This window comes from Coptis chinensis, chromosome 9, assembly GCF_015680905.1.
Source record: "Coptis chinensis isolate HL-2020 chromosome 9, ASM1568090v1, whole genome shotgun sequence".
Taxonomy (NCBI): domain Eukaryota; kingdom Viridiplantae; phylum Streptophyta; class Magnoliopsida; order Ranunculales; family Ranunculaceae; genus Coptis; species Coptis chinensis.
Genome location: NC_141464.1, coordinates 36,940,827 through 36,963,043, shown reverse-complemented (window position 1 = coordinate 36,963,043; position 22,217 = coordinate 36,940,827). Strand labels below are relative to the sequence as shown.

Sequence of the window (22,217 nt, the reverse complement as noted above, 5' to 3'; positions counted from 1 at the left end):
TTCCAATAAACATGTTTGGTTGTGATTTTTCTTAAAAGCTATTTTATCAAATTAGATTTCGTGACTATGTTTCTCGATATATTTTGTAAGATATCATGACATAAATCACTTTAAAAGTCTAAAACATCCGGGGGAGTTCATTTTCGCTTTAAGACCCCAACGTGTTTTTCAAAAAAATAGTTTTTTAACTTGAAAAACAAATTTTACCTAATTATCATAAAACAAGTTTTTGGGATCAAAAAGTCTTTTTTGGATGAAAAACTAATTTTTTTTTTTTAAATAGAAACCAAACACATTTATTTTTTCAAAAAATGTTTTTTCACTAATAAACACTTTTTGGCAATAAATAAATAGGATCCAAACACCCCCTTAGCCTTCCTGTAATTGTTCATTCGCGCCGCAAAAGAAACATCAATAGTTTGAAAGTTCAAGTGCTATTTTGCACACCTTCAACGTAGATTGTGTTGTGGCCAACCCACATCAATTATGAATGTACCATGATTTGAACATTATCAACGAAAAGAAAAAGTGGCATTGACCAATCATAGGTGCAGTGCATTATCCAATATGGCAATATCCACAAACCGGACCGTTTAAATCATGGTTATCGTAAATGGGAACCATTTAAAAATGGGTACTAAAAAAACCATAATATATATAACCGAAACCAAATAGTTATTAACCGGTGGGTACTTGGGGACCAAAACCGGAACTGTAGAAATTGTATAATTTTAATAAAATTATTAGAACATTATGGTTTACAATATGCTATAAAAATGTAAATCAAAAGCCAAAACTGATTTACACTATGGTTTATCGAATATTTCTGACTTTCAGTAGCCATATAGTCCTATCACAAAAGAGTACTCCAAAGTCCTGACAAAATAGATGAGTCGTGCTCCAAATCAAAGTTGCTAGACAATTAATTCTATAAACTTGTGTGGTGCTCCTTCACCCACGTGACCAAGAAGGGAGTGTTTCTCTGGATATTCTTCTCAACTACTCTTTGGTACTACCGAAAAAAGAAAAGAAAAAGCTAGAACTCTACTCAACTTCACATAGTCTCACTCCATTACTACACTCTTTCCATCCTTTGTCCATCCTTGATTTGTACTCTGTAGCCATTTTATGTGAGGTGAGATTCTAACAATGTTATTGATTACAAAAAACTCTTTCTTCCTTAATCATTTATTTCAAATTACAAAGAAATCCTTCTTCTTCCTTGATCATTAAAGAAAGGATGACGGTTTGATAAGGGTGAGCAATATTCTTTTCTTTTTCTTAGTATTTAACTCTTACACATTCCATACAATCTTTTTTGTATGTATTTCTATATCATTTGCACTTTTAAATTTTGATGGAAACAAAGATCCATCTTTTCAAAATAATTTGTCTAAATCACTTCACTTAAGAAAAATCAATTGTTTTTTTATTTTCTTATATGTAGCTATTTCTAGTACTCAAAGTTTCAAAATGGCACAAGGGAATGATGAAGAGGTTGTTATTGCTATTTCTGAAGAAGATAATGGCATCTCTACGAAGCAGTGAACTGGAATTGGAACGAAAACTTCTAATGTTTGGGATCATTTTGACCAGATTGAAGTAGGTGGGATAATTATAACTAAAGCTAAATGTAAATACTATAATAGGAAACTTACTTGCTGCTGGTAGTGCTAATGGGACTAGTACTCTGCATAAACATATTACCCAGACATGTAAGGTTTTCAAGAAGAAGCAAAGGTTGATTAACCAATCACATCTGAAGGTTGAAGAAAAGAATGGTCAAGGTTTTGTGGGTTTCTAGAATTTTTATTTTAATCCAGAAGTTACGCGCGATGCAATTACCGAGATGATAATTCTACATTAGTATCCTTTCTCAATGGTACAACATGTTGGGTTTAATAGGGTGTTACATACGATGTAACCAACATTAAGACAGTATCGCGCAATATTGTGAGAGTTGATTGTTTGAAAATATATGAAAAGGAAAAATTGGTTTTATTTGGGAACATCGACAAACTTAAATGTCGTGTGAGCTTAACTACAGACCTATGGAGTTCTAACCAAAATGTTGGTTACATGGCAATCACGGTTCATTACATTGATAATATATGGAAGTTGCATAAGAGAATCATATGTTTTTGTACTGTCAAAGGTCGACACACGGGAGAGAACATTGCAAATTAGGTAATGGAGAAGTTATATGCCTGGAATTTTTATAGGAAGTTGACAGCCATCACGTTAGATAATGCTTCTTCAAACGACGTTATGGTTTGTGAGCTTTCTAAAAAGCTCCAGTTAAAGGGATCTCTTCTTCTTGATGGGAAGTTGTTTCAAGTTCGTTGTTGCGCACACATTCTGAATTTGATTGTGCAAGATGGACTTAAAGCCATTGAACAAGAGATTTTGAAGATACATGGTGCTGCAAATTTCTTCAAACGTTCGCCACTTCAATCAAGATTTGAAGCTGTTTGTATGAAAATTAGAATCACCCCCTATAAAGTTGGTTCAAGATGTTGTCACAAGGTGGGACTCCACAAGTGACATGATTAAGGTTGCGTTGGAGTTAAAAGACGCCATAAATCGTTTTGCTGAAGTTGATCCTGATTTTACTTATGGTCCTATTAAGACCGAGTGGAGCAATGCAAGAATTGTAGGTAATTGTTTGAGCGTTTTTAATGAACTGAAGGTACAAAAATCTTGTCTGGGACTAGGTATGTGACTGTGTCTCGGCACTTCGGTCTATCTTGTGGTATTTATGTCCATCTTCTGGAATGGTGTGCAAGTCCAAATTGATTCATTGTATCTATGACAGCAAAAATGATAGAGAAGTTTTTGAAGTATTGGAAAATCACTAATCTTGTTTTTGCCATTGCCTCAATATTAAATCCTCGACAGAAAATGAAAACAACCAAGTTCTACTTTCCTAAAGTATACAATGCAAAGTCAAACTTAATTGTCAAACCTTTATAACATTTATGATGTGCCAAGTGAGGTTTGTCCATGGGATATGTTGGTACTAACAATAACATTGGTGAAGTGTGTCAGTGGACCATTGTCAAGACACTAGTGCTACTTCAAATCTAAGGACTTTTGAATCATTTCTTGAAGAGACATCAGATAATGTACAATCTAAAAATGACTTGGAGTCTTACTTGGAAGAAGCTGCCCATACTCTCAAAAAGGGAAAAGGGTTGGATAATGAAACATTTGATATTTTAGGTTGGTGGGAATATAATGCACCAAAGTTCTCTATCTTGGTAAAAGTTGCTCGTGATATCTTGGCAATTCTTGCATCTAGTGTCACTTCCGAGTCGGCCTTTAGGACTGGTGGTAGAGTAATAGGTAGATATCAATTTATGATGCTCCCAGAAACGGTTGAGGCGTTAGTATCAGCACAAGACTGGATTAGAAAGAGAATATATAGAAGGTGAGTCAATAGACTTAGTTTTGATCGATTCTATTTTATATGCTTCAATTGATCGAAGTTCAATACTACCAATAATTTCTTTATTTTTTTGTGTGTATTATGTTTAGATGAAGGAGTTGTTGCCAAAGACAAAGTTGCACTTGAAACCATGATGGCAAATGCAGTTGACGAGGTTAATATTAATGAGGATTGGAGTGACTAAAAATTTTATTATGGAAGAAAGTGAAACAGTGGATTAGTGGAAGCATGAGATAATTTTTTTTTTTAAAATGTGAAGATTTTATTTAACTGTATGGGTCATGTTTGAACTGAAAGTGAAACAATGTAATGTGAGTGATTAGTAGTGTTTTTTTTTTTTTTTTAGTATTCCTTGTTTACTAAGTTATCAATTTCTTTGTTGTGCAGGCTAAACGATTGTTATACTATGATAAAGGCCAAGATGAATTGACATTTATGGTGTTTTTTTACTATTATGTTGGGGATTAAAAGGGAACAAAATAACATATGCCAGATGATGTAGGCATGGCGAAGACAATGAAGATGAGCTATATATATTCTTGAATTTTGTTCAAATTGGAAGTGTATCAATATATGGATGATACCTTGATCAAGAAAAAAAAATACATCGATATATATATGTTTTGGACTTTTGTTAAATATTTTATATTTCCATGTATAAAAAAACTATGACTTATGGTACTGGAAATGATGAGTAGCTTTATCTAAATGGTTTTATTTTGGTGATTCCATCGGGCACTCATCAAATTGGATTGGGCAACCCCTAAAAAAAAGAAATTTTACAAGTTTGCTATATACAAGTTTGTCATAAAAGCCCAGGCCCAGCAACCAATTCAACCGGTATCGCCAAAACGAACCCTCCGGGCCGTTTCTGTTTACATTGAAACGACTTGGCCAAGTCGTTTGAGTGTATACTCAAACAACGTGACCATATCGTTTGAGTAACACTCAAACGACGTGACCATATCGTTTGAGTGTTACTCACACTAACACTCAAACAACGAGACCATATCGTTTAAGTGTATACTCAAACTATGTGACCACGTCGTTGAGTGTACACTCAAACGATATGGTCACGTCGTTTGAGTGTTAGTGTGAGTAACACTCAAATGAATTGTCCATATCGTTTGAGTGTATACTCAAACGACTTGGCTATGTAGTTTGAGTATACACTCAAACGATGTGGTCACATAATTTGAGTGTACACTTAAACGATGTGGTCACGTAGTTTGAGTGTACACTCAAATGACATGGCCATATAGTTTGTGTGTGCATTTTAGATTTGGCTAATCATTTGGTATCAGATGCAAGTGGGTCTTTTAGGACTTATATGGGGCGATATGGTGAAGTCGTTTGGACATAAACACCAATTACACTTTTCTTATACATAAACATTAACACTTTTCTTATAATACAAATAATTAATCGATCATAAGTGTATAATAATTTATTTAAACAATTATGTGCAAAATTGAATTAGTAATGATCAATTATCAACACATTCCAATTGAATTAGGAAAATTAAAATCCGATTTAAAAAATTGGGTTAGAAACAACACAATTACACCAACACAATATGCACTATGCACTCTTTATCTGTTATGACATAGTCACCTATCTTTATAACCAAGTTAAAACATGTAACCAAACATGCTAAAATCTAAAATAATAATTTGTTTTATATCTAAACTTGCTATTATTATTATTTTTTTCAATTGTGAATTATAAACTAATTTGGGGTTTGGAGTTCAGGGTTCAGGGTTTAGGGTTTAGAAATTTCATACCAATATATTTCACTTAATTATTTGAAATAATAACTTGTTTTATATCTAAATTTTTTATTTTTTATTTTATTTTTAAAATTGTGAATCATAAACTAGGTTAGGGGTTTGGGGTTTAGGGTTTACAAATTTCGCACCAACATATTTTACTTAATTATTCAAAATAATAATTTGTTTTATTTCTAAACTTATTATTTATTATTTTCTTTTTCAAATTTTGAATCATAAACTAGTTTGGGGGTTTGGGTTTAGGGTTTATGGTTTACAAATTTCGTACCGACATAAAAAAAATTTAATTTCAAACATATTTCACTCAATTATTCAAATCTAAAATAATAATTTGTTTTATATCTAAACTTGTTATTTTCCATTTTTTTTTATTCAATTGTGAATAATAAACTAGTTTGGGGGAGTTTAGAGTTTAGGGTTTATGTTTCGACCCCCACCTACGTGGCAAACGTCCATTAGTAGGGGTCTCTATTTTATTCATGTAATCAACAGGGCTAAAGCCTAATTCAAGAATATCATGGATCAACGTATTGGGCCCATTAACTCATGTGTCTAAGGTGAACCTTAGCCACATGACTTGCCACTAATATACATTGATTTATGTCCGATTCATTTCTTATCAAAAGATAATTATCGGTTGACAGGTTGTATTCTATCACAATTACTCAAGCAACAAGATTACTTGAGCTACAAGGACTCTCTACTCTACCTCTATAAATACCAAACTATTTTTCATAAGGAACTACGTGGAAACTTGATCCCTAGAGAATAGATCTTGGGCACGGGCAGCCATTATTTGGTTCGATTTCATCTCCCCAACATCAAATTCCTCTGTTTCTTAGTGTGTTCTTTACCATTGCTCTCGTTGTGTTGAAGTTAGTTCTTTGCCGAAACATAATTGGCGTCCTGTGGGGAACGAGAATTCATTATCACGTGGAAACAATCAATATGGTAAGCACGAAGAAGTAGACCAAATAGTCAACATATTCCTCCTACTAACAAGAATCGCAACCCTCGAAATTCAAATCGGCCGATGCATGAACCGTTGAACAATCAAGTTGCTCCTAGTAGTAGGATCAATTCTCAACATCCGACCAGTAGAAGTTGTAACCGCCACCGCCTCGCTCCGCGAAAAGGGTACAAGTGCCGCCACCCTTAACAGCCTTTGCAACAAGAAAATCGACAAGTCGGTAATCCCCACGCGGTCCGCCCATCGTCGTCCATGTCGATCCTTCGGTTGACATGGATATGGGCGTGGACATCACTCTCACGCCAACTAGCAGAAAAGGTGATAGTAATGACCAATTCACCCCTAATACGGTTGGCGGAGAGTTACGACGAGTCAAAAATTTAAATAGGAATTTGAGAAGGAAGCCGCAAATAAAGCAAGGCGGTGGACGATGTTGCAAATTCAACAACATCAAAGGCGACCACGAAGGGGCGGACGCAGCCATTCCGGTGTATGGGACCGTCTTGACGATCCACTTCGTCATTCCCTCAGCGAACGCGGCTATTTCTCAAGCACAATCAACCCGGTGCACTCTAGGAGTAATGACCCTATTACCCGCATTTCTTATGGGGAGAATCGGATTGGTGAGGGATAACTACTACCCGGACATGTCCGATCTCAAAGGGAAGATTTACCTCTGAGAAGCAATTTCAGGGAAGACCGCCATCCGAGATATGTCCGACACGACTGGGAAGGTGGGCATCCCAGACAAGAGCAACAAAACATGGAGAAGTGGTATAATTATTCCGACCACCCGGCCAAGGGTGACTACCGGCCTAGACAGGCTGGTTACAGGGATAGACAAAGACAATCACCGGTCGGAGCTGATCGTACGTACCGCCAAAGATCTCTAACTCCAATAAGAGATAATGGAAGGTATCCTTCTCCACATGGGCACGACCGGGGGCGTCCAGTTGTTCGAGCCAATACTTTAACTCTAACAGAACAACAGCTGAAAGAGTTGATTGCGAAAGAACTTAATGATAGAGAGTCAAGGGATGTAAGAATGAAAAACTTGACAAACCAATGATGGCGCACTTGATAAGTTTTCGGGATCGACATTCAAAAAAGCTTACCACCATCCCGACTTCAAACAACCCGATTTTTGAACTTTATGATGAGTGGAAGGAGATCCCGGCTTGCATATTCTATCGCTCAAAAATAAGTTGGTGTTATGGGGTGGAGATGATCCGCCATATGTAAGCTCTTTCCATCGACTCTAAAGGGAGAAGCATTATTTTGGTTTAGTGAAGTTGCCTTCAAGATCAATTCACCAATTCAATGAACTAGAAAATCAGTTTGTTAATCGTTTCCGCCACAATTGCAAGACGCCAAAGGATGTCGACTCACTTCGAACATCAAGCAACAACGGACGAGAAGTTACGTACTACTTTTGTTACTAGGTTCAAAGGCAGCAGCCAGATGTTCGAAGTTTCGATGGATACTTCTTTTCGCTTCTTTAAAGAAGCATTATATTATGAAAAGAGGCGGTTCGAACTTCATTGTAAGGGATCTTTACCACTCTCTAATTAAAGATGTCCTTAAACTCGACACGATCCGTATGTTTAGGCTGAACAACACATCCGTGATCGAGGAGAACCTATCGCAAAAGCAAACAAGGGACAAAGATATTCGAGTAAAGATTTTTCGAAAGCAAAAATTTTAAGCCCGGGCAAGGACGATCGGATCAACAACATAACGATGGAAAGAATGACAATCGGAAGCAAGTCAATTTCAATCGTGATGGAAAAACTCTACCCGAGCTAAACCGACCCCCGCCAATGCCAAGTACTCGCTATATATGAGAAGTTGAAAAGTGGGAATCTTCTTTCCCGCCAGATCCACTTTCGAAGATACCAAAGCGACAAGGGACAAAGCCTTGTGGTGTAAATTCCATAATGACTATGGCCATGAGACGTAACTTTGTCGCTTCTCTCGGGGTCGGATTCAGAAATTAGTGGAGAAAGGACTTTGAACGAATATCTTACTGAAAAACTCTCAACAGTGATTCTTTCGCGAACTTATGAGCATGTCATTAATGTCTCCCATTCTCATGTTGAGTCTCTTTCCAAAAGTCAAAGTAAGAATCAAAAGCGTTTGAAAGTTAGTTATGTTGGTGAATTTAACCGTATCAACAAAGTCGATTTTGTCAAAGGAATCCGCCGAGACTTCGAAGAAGAGCCCCTCCGATTCATCGATGATGATCTCCGTGGGTGTATATCACCCTCACTATGATGCAGTTATAATTTCTGTGTCTCATAGGTGCTTCTCGTGTTCAACGGGTAATGATCGATCGACAGGGGGCCACTTCGGCGTCATTTTGGTGGATGTTATTCTCGGATGCAACTTCGCGAGGGTATGATCATCGCCGAAGACAATCCTATCATCGGTTTTGATCGACAACATCTTGGCCGGGTTGGAAGAATTACCTTACCGATCAAATTAATGAACAAAAAGTTGAGCTCGATTTCTTATTCATGGACTGTCGATCCCACTATAACGCAATTTTGGGCGTAGATTGGATACATTCCATAGGGGCTGTAGTCTCCACATTTCATCGATTGTGTCAAGTTCCCATTCTCCGGGCATATTTGCAAGGTTCAGTAGTGACCAGGTATCGCCCATTCCTGTCATGACAAAGCAATGGATGACTATAAAAATCTGAAGTTCGAGGTAATACGATCCTTGCAAGTGCCCGCCTAAGTTAGATTATTGCCGGCGTGCCCTCCATCTATAATATTGAGGCTCATGTGCAAGGGCGACGATGATGGATCGACTTTTGGAAGTGCAAGTAGGAGATTCAAAGCGAAGAAACCACTTTTATTTCTCTTTGAACTTTCGGCGATAAAACAACAAGAGTTGGTTTCCCTTTTAAATGAAATAAAGTGATCTTCGCTTTGGAAAATTGAGGAAATCTTTGGGAATAGACTTCATTTGCTCGTCATAAACTTGACATTGATCCAAGTTTCGGCCGGTTAGCCAAAACCAAGAAGAATGGCACCCGATCGAAGCTCAAAGTTAAAGAGGAGATTGATAAGCTACTTGCGGTTAACTTTATCCGACGAAGTTACTTACCCAAAATGGCTTGCTTAATGTCGCCGCGATTGTAAAAAGAACGGACAAATCAGAATTTGTATTGACTTTACAAACCTTAACGCAGCCTTTTGTCCGATTCATCCCAGATCCATTGCCCTTAATTTCCAAACTAGTGGATGCCACTTCGATTCCAGCCTATCTTTCATGGATGCTTCTTCGTGGTACTACCAGATCTCTTTGAATGTTGATGACCAAGAGTTCACCGCTTTCATTCTTGACCAAGGCATTTTTCTGCTACATTGTTATGCCTTTTGGTCCGAAAAATGCCGTGCAACCTACCAAAAGCTTGTCAATACAATTTTTCCGATCTTGGGAATAATAATGGAGGCTTATATTGATGATATAGTCGTTAAATTGAAGCTTATTGGTGATCATCTTTCCGATCTTCAACTTGTTTTTGATAGGCTTAACAAGTATAACATGAGACTCAATCCCGCCAAATGTTCTTTGGACTCTTTCCGGAAAATTTCGGGATACCTCATGACTCGTAGAGGTATTGAGGCTAATCCCGATCGATACGTGCGTTATTGATATGTCATCACCAAAAATAAGAAGGAAATTCAACGGCTTATCGGGTCGGCTTGCCGCTCTTCATAGATTTATTTCTAAATATTCGATCGTTATCATCCCTTCTTCTAGACTTTAAAGGGCGCAACTTGGAACATTGATTGTGAGATGGCATTGCAAATTGGTGAAGAAATACTTGGTCGATCCTCCTATATTGACAAGTCCTTCAACGAGTCAACCGATTGGCATGTACCTAGCAGCTACAACTCAAGTTGTTAGTGTTGTTCTTTTTCGTCGATGACGGTAGACCCGCTCTTTTATCAAGAAGACGTTAACCGAGTGAAGTCGTTATTCAAAGATGGAAAAATGGCACTTGCATTGGTTCATGCCGCCGTCGGTTAAAACCGTGCCAGGGGAGGTTGGTCGAGTTTATATCGAGTATCCCTTTACGCAAGATCTTTCAGAATGCACAAGAATCAAGCAGATTAGCCGAATGGGAAAGTTATCTTAGTGCCTATAGCATTGTCTTTGAAAGTCGTGATCGCTGAAAAAGGACATGCTCTAGCTTCTTTGATAGCTGATTTTCCGATTGATGATTCTCCTATTGACGATTTCTTGCGCCAAGAAGAATCTATGGAAGACATTCGCCACCAATAACTGGGGCTTATTTAAGACAAACTTGCAAATGCAATTCCTAATCCAATTGACACGTGGATTGTTTATTCAGATGGCTCCCATAATAAACTGGTCGGAATTGGATCGTTTTTTGTTAAACCCGCGGAGAGAAGATTGAGAAAATCGACTTGGCTTCGCCGCTTCAAAATAACGGCCGAAAGTATGAGGCCGCCGTTTGTGCCTTGAGAACGACTTTGAAACCGGGCTTTGAAAAGCTCCGGTTATACACGGATTCTCGCCTTGTAGCCAATCAGTTTGGCGGGTCTTTTGAAGCAAGAGATGACCGTATGGCGGCTTATCTTGGTTTGATACATAGCCTTGCTTGACAATTTGATAGCATCTCTATCACTCAAAGACCCCAAAATGACATACGTCATGCTGATTCATTGGCTTATCTATCCGCCGCCGTTAGAAGCGAAGAGTCAAGATACATCACCGTGGAGTTCCGGAAAAGAGCCAAGCATTGACTTTTATTTAAAAAAGAATTGCATGACTTGTATGTACATGAAAGCAATTACTTGTTTTGCTTGTAACGCTAAACAAATAAATACGACCCACGTATAATTGCACCAATCATGACTCGGAAGCGGAAAAGGGAGATGGAAAATTCACAACATGACCATATTTTGGATCTTCCATTAGAAATCAGTAGATCCATTTGTTCCTCCTGAATTCGCCCCTAAAACAGATAGTGAGTTGGTACATGAAGCGGATGATAGTCCCGGTTCCCGATATGATACTATCGAGCGATTGATGATCTCCGATGCACAAGATTGGCGTCTTCCTTATATCCACTACTTGCAAGTTTCTTCACTTCCGCCGTAACCAAAACTCATTTGAAAGAATCAAGCGCGATGCATGGAAGTTTTTGGTGATATCATTCATCGACGGAAGTTTGCACTTATATCGCAAAGGCTCGGACTTAAACCCTATGTTGCGATGCCTCTCAAAACAGGAAGGACTTCAAGTTTTGGAAGAGATTCACTCCGGCTTATGCGGAAGCCACTCAAAGGGGCGAAGTTTAGCTCATAAGGCTATGACACAGGGCTATTGGTGGCAAGAGATGCAAAAGGATGCAAAACACCTATCTGAAAGGTGTGAGCCATGCCAAAAGCACGATAATATGAGTAAACTACCTTCATCGAAGTTGCATCCCATGCTTAGCCCATGGCCATTTGCCAAATGGGGCTTAGACATTATTGGCCCTTTACCTAAAGCTCCAGGTAGTATACGATTCCTTCTTGTGGCAACCGACATTTTACCAAATGGGTAGAAGCAAAGCCTTTGGTCCAAATCCATGCTTCCAATGTCAAAATGTTTTTATGGAGAAATATTGTTTGTCGTTTTGGCATCCTCGCGGCACTTGTATCGGATAATGGTAAACAATTCGATGCTAAAGAAATTCGCCGGGTTTCATTGCTAATTTGAAGATACGACATAACTTCTCCGCGACCTTATCATCCAGAAAGCCAATGGGCAGCCGAAGCCACCAATAAGGTGATTTTGGCCAACCTAAAGAGGCGTTTTGATGGGCGCCAAAGGAAATTGGGTCAAGGAGTTACCACTGTCTTGTGGGCTTATAGGACAACGCCAAAATATTCAATTTGCATTATCACCTTTTAACCTTGCATATGGTCTTTGAAGCGATCTTTTACCTACAAAACTGATTTCCAAGTACATCTCGGTCGGATTCGCGGTTGAAACAGTTCCAATGACACTACTTTGGCTCACCAAAAGCTCTTATTGATGAGGTTTGTTTCGAGGACTACAACAGCTTATTAAGTATCAAGTCGACATGAAACGGAACTACGACAAGAAGATCCGTCCTAAGTCTTTTGCTCCTGAAGACTGGGTTCTTTATAGAAACCCAAAGCTTATAGAATCAGGAAAGTTTGGGGAAAATTGGCAAGGACCTTACATCATAGATCGTCCAGCATCTAAGGGGTCATATTTCCTCCGTACTGTTTCTGGAAGAATAATAGAGAAGCCATGGAATGCTTACCACCTTCGCAAGTTTTACCGTTAGGAAATTTTTTGCAATTTTACATTACTCCATCAATAACAAATCTATCCATCTATATAGTTCGTTCTATTTTATCCATCAATAAAGCATTCAACATCCATTCTCTTAGTTTGGTTGTCATTTTACATTTCTCTATTCGTCTGTACTTTTACTTTCAACAATGTCATTCATTAACGTTCATTCTAGGGAGGTCATTCATATTATGCCTTTTTCGGTCCAAGTAAGTCGCATTCATGCCTACTTGACGGAAATCCGAGTCAATAAGATGGTTATTCTTGCTCGGAACAATTATTGCGATACTCCCACAATACAATATCCGTGCTAATTCCACTACTAAGGCAATGGCATTGTGTTTTAGTTTGGTCCCGGTGCACGGGTGACGACTTTGAACCTGTGACAACTCCAATAGTTGTCAGGCCGTGCTTCACGTTCGGTACAAATATTTTAACACCTGAATAGCTAGGTTCATGGAGGACGATCATGTCCCCTTTGCTTTTCAATAACTTTCTCCAATGGTTCTATATTGGGAGGTTTTTCTCTCTACATGGGGGCGTCTCGTTCTTTTACATTCATAAATCAACAACACTAAGTTTTTATGCGGGTATGTTATCGACATCACAATGATATTCAATAGCCAACACATACTTTATTTTTATAAAAATTTTTTTAGCTCTACGATATTACATACTCGCAATCACATGATCATTGGTTTGGGAAAATCCAATGGTTTCTTCCCAACTTTTAGCATATACAACTCGTACAAATCCTTGTAATTCATCTTCTCACGTTCTAGTTCATCGCCCATTTCTATTAAAGTCTCTGTCAGTTGTCTTACAGACGATTCACAGTGTGCCATTTGCACGTGATCTTGGCCGAGCCGCTCGTTTAAATCTGTCATTCGCTTGTTATTTTTCTCTACCTCTTTTTGCCCATGTTTAAGTTCCTGATCTTTGGTCGCCACGAGTGACTTCAATTCTATCACATCTGCTTTTAAGTGTTTGTGTTCCTCCATTATCTCACAGGCTTTCCCAAATTCTTCGTACGATCTCTCCTCTGCTTCTTCCGTCCGCTCGGTTAAGTTTTTGTTTTCGTCTTCTAACTCTCTGATGGTTCCGCTCAACGCTTTGTTTGCCTCTTCCAATTTTTGGTTGAGTATCTTCACTTTCTCTATCTCTTCTAAGGCATTGACTTCATTCGTAACGATATTTTTCTTCGCGACTTTTTCATGAATTTCTTTGGCCCGTTATTACGCCCGTTTTAACTGCTTGGCTAAAAAAATCTGGTTTCATCATCTTTCGGACTTAAACACAAGTTTGCAATAACCGATAAAATAATACTATCATACCGGGTTTATACTATCGAAGATCATTGACATTGCTCTGTCATATTCTCCGATGTTCTCCGTATTCTGGTCACATTTTTGATATTTTTCGAGCCCTTCCATTGGCGTAATCCCGGGCGATTCCTTCACTTCGTCTTCCAAACTTGAACATCTCTGCTTCAACTACCAATTTCATCGGATTAGTGTTGGACACAAATTTCTTTTTACCGTCCCTAACGCATAATAGTAAAAATCAATGGTCAACTTACCATTAACAGATTCTGTGGTTTTCCTCCATGAGTAGTATTACCCCTGACAGTACTTGCCAGTGGTTGTTGGATTCTTTGCTCCTGCATTTTGTTTTGCCGTTTGTTTTCTTTCACCAACTTTGTGTTCTTCTTTGCACTATCTTTTCGTAAGTATCTTTGTTTCACGTTCTTTTCCCCGCCATTCTTTTCCTGTATATACCAAACCAGAATGAGATATTACATTTCACCACACTTTTACATATCTATGTTTTCTACGGTACATACCTTTTCCTCTTGATGTTGCGTATGTATTATATTTCATCTGGGATGTTTCGTGCATTGTAGTCTCGTCCCTCGAGGCATCATACATTGTAACGTTGGTTGTCTCTCTTGGTCTCCGTTCGCCCGTTTTCTTGTGGCGCATCTTCTTTTGTACAATTCACTTTTTTGCTTGGCAAACTCAAAGCACTAGTTCTCATTTGTGTTAACTCCGTTCCATCTTCTTTTCACTATCGCTATCGCCGAATATTGCATTTTCGAGACTCTTACTCTTCTTCGCCATTTCGCTATGTGTCTCCTTGGACCTATCGGGCCGTTGTTCGATACCCCATAATGTCGGAAATCAACGATATCATCAAAGTAGCTCGGATCTACCAATCTTTCGTCGAGCATTCATGAAAGAAGAAACGAAGGTTGTTCTCTACTTCTTTGTCAATTCAATATCGGTAGTGTACTTTCGCGTTTTACGTTAGACACAAAAATAACTCGTGTTAGTCAACAGTTTACTCATAGTCCTATTTTCAATTATTATGTTTTGGCTTACCTCGAAATTTGTTCGGCACTTTAAACTCTGTCGGATTCCACTTCCCACCATAAGCGTACATGAAATCTATCCCATCCGGTGTATACTTTTGGGAACCCTTTAAAACTTCTGTTTGAATCCTTGAATTCAATTTCAAATTTTATGTACCCTTTCGTCAGTTTGGCTTTCGGTCGTATCAACGCGAAGATTTCTTGAGCTCCGAACCTTCTGTTAAATTCATTTTGTAAACGGTGTGCTCTCGTAAAGATTAGCCAGAAGGATATTGGCAGTTGTCCCGGTGCTATTTGCCACCACTCTAATAATTGTGCAATTTCTTTGCTCAACAGAATTGCATTCCGGCAATTTAATTGTGTGTAAGTCATTACTACTTCATCTTCTTCGACTTTTCGTTTCAAATTCATTACTTCATCTATCTCAAATTTCGAAGTCCTAGTATTTTTTCGTATTTCCTTCGGTGACCATCGGTAGCGGTTCGTGTAGTCGTTTGTATCTGTCACCTTCTTTCCACCTTACCAAGTCTGGGATCGTCATTGAGTTTTCTTCTCGAGTGTTTTTTCGCCCGTATAGTACGGTAGTTTCTACCTGAAAAAAAGAAAATAAAACCGGGTCAGATAGGTCAAAAATCGGGTCAGAAAGCTCAAAAATCGGGTTCATCAGGCCAAATCGGTTCGACACAGGTACAGTGCCCTTCCTTTACGGGCGCTGCACCATATCACGTGTGTTCTTTTAATTTCCGGATGCCCAAGCCATATTAAAGCAAAGAAGGTACGGTGCCCTTCCTTTGTGGGAGATGCACCGTATCATGTTTTAGTTCAAAACATAAAACCAGTTTTGATACTGGCGCCACCAGCTCGTACGTCCTCGTCCAAGCTTCCATGTTCACTTAGCTTGAGGCATGTTTTCTCCACCTTTGATACCTCCATTCTTGTCATCTACTTTTTCTCCGGTTTTAGAACTTTCTCCCCACATCTTTGGCATACCCCTCCGCACTTTTAAATTCTGCTGATTCACTCATCCTTCCGTCTCCATTCTTATCCGATCCAGTCAAGACACAAACATACCTCAAGATACCGCCGTAGTAATGCACACAAAGCATATTGAGCGTAGATTTCCCGTCAACAACAAACAGAATCGGGACACAATCTCACGCGCATGCATAAAAAAGAAAAAAAGAAAGAAAGAGGATAAGAAGAAGATGAGGAGAGGGGTTACCTGGAAGTAGAGGAGACAGGCGAAGTGGTTGATTATCAGATCTAAGACCGTATGTATAAATAACCGGCAAAAACAATACTAACCTTTTCTGCGTCTCACGCAGCTTTTCTTCCGGATGAGACTACGGTGACAAAGACGGAAACTCACTATAACAATGGTGTAAATCTTTGTTGTGAACACGGTGGTGTTTCTTGCTTTTTATCGTTTTCGGTCTTTGGATCATGACTTCTCTCTAAGCTTTGTGCTCAACATGGACGCCTCACTATTCTCTGTTTATATATTCTTTGCGCTGGTCCCGTATTTGAGTCCATGTGTAATTCTCTTAGCCAAACCGACTTCATGTGCAAGACTTGATGATAAGCATTATCCAATCCGGATTTGATTTTGGAGTCCTAGTTTCTGTGGTATTTTCACGTTCACATCTTCTCGTTATTTCGGACATATTTCGATATCCAATTATTTCGTTCCCAGTAATTCGCCGATTTATGTCCGTTCCGTCGGATAATTCGCGAATTTTTCTCCACAGTTTTCAACGGTCTAATCCTAGTATTGCTATTCCGCTGGTACGCGTCGTCGACATCACTTTCGCCTTGTTACGAAATGCGTTCGGTACGGTATTCGGCACTCAATTTCCTTTTTGATATTTACGACCGTATTTTATTTATGTGCATCTTTTATTCTATCTATGCGTTTTCAGCCATTTTTTATTTAACTACGTCATTGCGTCCCGTATACGTTAATTTGACATTTTTTCTTTTCCGCTAATTCACGAATTTTTCCCGATTGTCCATTTATCTTATCGTTTACGTTCACACGACATTTTGTTATACACTCCGCTTACTCTTTTATTAATTCACGTTTTCCGTGATTTATCTTCTCTTCTTTGCCATGTGAACTTTGTTCGCCTGACAAAGAGGGGGCGGTGTTTCGACCCCCACCTACGTGGCAAACATCCATTAGTAGGGGTCTCTATTTTATTCATGTAATCAACAGGGCTAAAGCCTAATTCGCAATATCATGGATCAATGTACATGCCCATTAACTCATGTGTCTAAGGCTGAACCTTAGCCACATGGCTTGCCACTAATATACATTGATTTATGTCCAGATTCATTTCTTATCAAAAAGATAATTATCAGTTGACAGTTGTATTCTATCACAATTACTCAAGCAACAAGATTACTTGAGCTACAAGGACTCTCTACTCTACCTCTATAAATACCAAACTATTTTTCATAAGGAACTACGTGGAAACTTGATCCCTAGAGAATAGATCTTGGGTACGTAGGCAGCCATTATTTGGTTCAGTTTCATCTCCCCCAACATCAAATTCCTCTGTTTCTTAGTGTGTTCTTTACCATTGCTCTCGTTGTGTTGAAGCAGTTTACTGCCGAAACAGTTTACAAACATATTTTACTCAATTATTCGAAATATATCAAAATTTCAAATATATATAAAATACTCATTACTCCTCCTTGCTCATTTTTTTCATCAAAATTCTTACTCCTTACATAAAATACTCAAGTTTCTCTACATATTAGAATACTCAAGTTTCTCTAAATGGGACATGAAAATGAAGAAGAAGCATTTGAGGTAATGTTTGAGGTGCAACAAAAAATTAGAGAAGGAGAAAATAGAAGATATGTTGAAAGTGAAGAAGTGGAACAAAATGTTGAAGGTCAAGGTGAAGAATTTGAAGATGCGACTAGTCGAGCAAATGAGATACCGAGAAATCGTCGACGACAAAGTGCAAACCTAAATAATGAGGTAACAACACTTGATTAAAATGAATACAAAACACTTGATTGATTGAATGAATGAATGGATGCAAAACACTTGAATGAATGCAAAACCCGAGCCCAAACGACATGGCTGGGTCATTTGGGAACACTATAGAACGACATGGCTAGGTCGTTTGGGAACACTATAGAACGATATGGATGGGTCATTTGGGTACACTACAGAACTACATGGCCATGTCGTTTGGGGACACTACAGAACTACATGGCCGGGTCATTTGGACCCTCTATGAAACTACATGGCTGGGTCGTTTGGACTAAATTTAGTTAAAAGTTCATTTTTTTTTGTGACTTTGAAACTAAATGCAAATTGTTTGAGACTCTTGTTTTATTCTTCTATATGTAGAATTCTTTGCTGCTATCCAGGAACCGATCATCTGCAAACTCGAATGATGTGGATTGTCAACCGATTTTAAGTGATACAACATAAATTTTTATTATGGAAGAGGTATGATTGATTAGGCATTGATTTCATTTTTTTTTTAATTTTCTAAATGTAATTTTATTAGTGTATTAATAATAATAGTTGTTGTTTTTTATGTGTTTAGGTCTTTCATACACGTAGCGAGGCAATCGGTTGGGCAACCGCTAGAGGAAGACAAGTTAATGTTGTGTGGTCATTGAAAAGTTAGAGTGTGCCAAGGGAAACTGAGTAGCAAGATTGAATTTGGCTTACGAGTGCTCGGGTGTGTATCGGTCACACAAGAAGGAGGGCGAAGGGAGGGCTAATAAGAGAAGGTCGGGAACCAAGAAATCGGGATGTCCATTTAAGTTAAAAGGTGTTTTCCAACGCGGCACTGTCGATAGTTGGAAAATAGAAGCTCTAAATGCTATTCACAACCATGTATTGGCAAAGACCCTTGAAGGACATGCATTTGCTACTCGCCATAACAACAATTTTGTGACCCATGGTTTTTTCCATTTGTGACGCCAGTTTGGCGTCAGTAAGTTTGTGACGGCAAGGTAGCGTCACTATTTGGTAAAAGCCGTGACTAAAACTCATACAATTACTTGAAATAAATGGCTGAATTTAATCAAATTAAGTGACGGCAAGACCTCGTCAGAAACGTGAGAATAAACTTATGAAGAAAAAAGAAAGCCATCACTCAAAATCAATTCCCACGATCTCATCTCTCATTCACTCTCAAGCTCCCCCTTTTGAATTCAGTTCTCTATCACGAAACCCTAACTCCCTCCTCATCTCAATCTTATCGAACCAGCAAGAATGGGTAACTAGGTACCCATGCCTGATTGTCGTGTTTTCACTCTTCTCTTTCAAGTCTCTGCAGCTTCAATGGTGAAACCACCAATATATCTTCTCAAATCAGTAATCAAGATGAAAATTGGTTCAGAAGTTCCTGTATTCCAATTAAAATTGAAAGGTAAGTTAAAATTTATAGGGTTTACTTTTTCAATCATCGATTGTTTAATCAACAAAAATTTATAGGGTTTACTTTCTCAATTTCTCCAAATTTTTTTGTTGTTGTTGATGTTGATGTTGAAAGTGGTTACGATTGATACCTGATAACTGTAAAATGAATAGTTTACCTACTTAAAATGAGCGATGAATCAAAAGTAAACTAAAGCTGTTGTTTTCACGAAGTCTCAATTATCAAAGCTTCTACTCTGAAATAATTACTAAGTGGAGTAGGAAGTTCGTTCCACTCCTAGTTCCCTAGCATGGATTGTTTTCTAAGTCTAAGAAATCAGTCTTTAGTCTAATGAGAGCTTTACAAAATGTTATGCTGCGTTAATTTAAATAACGAGATATAATAAATAACAAGAAAAATATAAACTAAAGTTAATCTTACGGAAAACGATTGTTTGAATCTAGATAAAGAAATAGAGGGAATTAAATCCACCTCGAATCCAACTTAACAACCTTTAGAATGTTGTATCTCAATTCTCACGCGTTTACGGAGAATTTCGAGTTCTAATCCCTAGTGTTCATGGCATTCCTAACGGATACTAACTAGCATGTGAGGTAAATCGACCCATTCTCATGAAACACGACCTTCTAGAGTGGAATAGATTCTACAACCGGGTTCTATACTAACCACTAAAGTTTTCATCAAGGCTTCATCAACCCTCTAATGGAGGTTTTAGCCTTGAGTCATCAAAACATCATTTCCCATGTTATTATAACTAAACATAATATCAAGATTGAAATTTACTTAATCTAACAATAATGAATCTAATTTAATGGTTTGGAATGAAATAAGAACAAGAATTGAAATTAGATCTAGAATGGAAATAACCAAATTGAAATTGACAAACTAACTATTTTATTTATCTAATCAATCAAGAACAATGATTCAAGAATTTAATCTAAAGCGAGAATTGAAATGGAACTAAAACTTAATTAATTAATAAAACTAGATCTAGAATTCTATATCTTAATTTAGGTCTAACTAGCTACCATTAACAAAGAGCTAAGCTTTTGTTTTATACATCCAGATTCAAAATCGTGCATGGGCTTGGAGCCATGTTTTGGGCAGAGAATCGGGCCCAAAACCCAATTCTTTCGGTCCAAAAGGCCTCTTCAGTTGCAGTTCGCTTCAACAGACTTTTCGTCCACTTTTGCTCCTCTGATTGGGTCAAGGCTTGGACCATTGGAAAGCCTTTTCCGAGCCGGTCGTTTTGACATAAGGTAGGCCCAATTCGAGGTCTGAGTCTAAAGATATGGTCTTGGAAGTTCTGTTGACTTTTACCAATTGTTTACACTGCGTGGACTTTGACTTTTCATCTTTTGACCAGGCTTTACAAAGGCTTCGTCTTCTTGAATTTTGGCCTTTAATCACCGAACTCCTTAGTAACCAACCATTGCTCCTTTATCTCATCAAAGTGGCACATTTGCACATTGACTTTGAAGCCCGAAATACATAAAACACGAATGTCGGTATTAACTCTTACTTATTACTCACATAATTGGTCTAAAAGTATGGCTGCTAGGGGGTTAAAACTACAGTTTTGGGCTCTTATCAATACCTTGTTGAAGCATAAAGATGATGCTATGCACGCGTTTACAAAGGCTGCTTTTGTATATGATTTTTTAGTGTTTGACTCTAATTTTTAGGATCAAAATGCATCACAATTTAGTGTTTTTCTTTGAAAACGCATTGTGGCTTCTTCAATGACCATTAAAACTCATTTAAAAGTATCAAAACCCTCTTTTTTGGAAGGAATGGTGTCAAGCATTTCTTCATTTTGTTAAGTACCAAGGTGTTGATGCTTCGCGACTTTTTTGAGACACTATTTCACCAATAGTAGGCTGAGAATTGTATCTAGTTTTATTTATTTCCAATGTTTATGTTATCCTTTGCTTGCCTTTATTTTCAATTCATGTGCATTTGTACGGATTCAGGACTATGGTAGGTAATCGTGGTTCCTTTGTTTGCATAGCTGAACTACGACTCTAGATTTGTAGTCTCGTAGAGTCAATTCTCAATATTCGATAGTTGTTTTGTTACCGATTTGCAACTTGAGTACTTGCTAATCCTTTATTATGTAGTGTTTTTGGTATCCATTTATTATAATGTATATATCATTAAGTTGATCCCACTGTAATTAGCTAGTAACTGGACTAGATTGCATGAAATCATGTGAATTTTTGGCTACTTGACTACTTGAAGCACTCCTATACAACATTTTTTGTCTATGTAACTTCTAAATTCTCACTATTTGCCTTTATTAATGACACCGCACAATTCGTAGGAACAATGTGTAAGTTTAGTGGCACAAGTATGTTCTTTTAATTAGAATTGAAGGACTTATTAATTAGTTGAGCATATGATTAATTTATATAGAGTTTGTAAGATATAGGATAGGGGTATGTCTAAAAACTTATTTAATTATGACTGTTGAACAAATTATGTGTTTCTCTAGGCCTATTATATTCTTGACCCCTTTAATCTATTTTGCTCTCTTTCGAGAGTGTGTGCTCCACTTTGTATAAACTCCAAATGTAGAACCCCGTATATTTGGATTAGGAAGTAAACATCTTATGGGCTTTGAGGGGCCTTAAGTTGGTTTTAGTTTAAAGACCCCCATTAGCATAGAATGTTGAGTGATGGACATCCCAACTAATTGGGATTAACTTTATCTTTCGAACCCAATCCGGAGTACAAAACAGATAAGGTAAGAAACCCCTAGACCCATCTCATTATCTATCTTCTTCTTCTAGAAGATAGACCCATTTCAGTTCATTTAGGGGGTGAAAACCATGTGATAACCCCGTCAGTATTAAGACAGGACCAATATTAGGAC

At 37.9% G+C, this 22,217-nt stretch overlaps 1 long non-coding RNA gene across 3 annotated transcripts; it reads left to right on the top strand.

Moving 5' to 3' along the window:
• Positions 1–795: 795 nt before the first annotated feature.
• LOC147475823 (uncharacterized) lies at positions 796–4,174 on the top strand. 3 transcript variants are annotated; one of them, XR_015209228.1, is made up of 4 exons: positions 842–1,257; positions 1,448–3,430; positions 3,538–3,602; positions 3,836–4,174. It is a non-coding gene; the product is annotated as an uncharacterized LOC147475823 (long non-coding RNA). The 3 variants fall into 3 exon arrangements; XR_015209230.1 differs by having other exon boundaries at positions 844–1,135; XR_015209229.1 differs by lacking the exons at positions 1,448–3,430; positions 3,538–3,602 and having other exon boundaries at positions 796–1,135.
• The last annotated feature ends 18,043 nt before the right edge of the window (positions 4,175–22,217 follow it).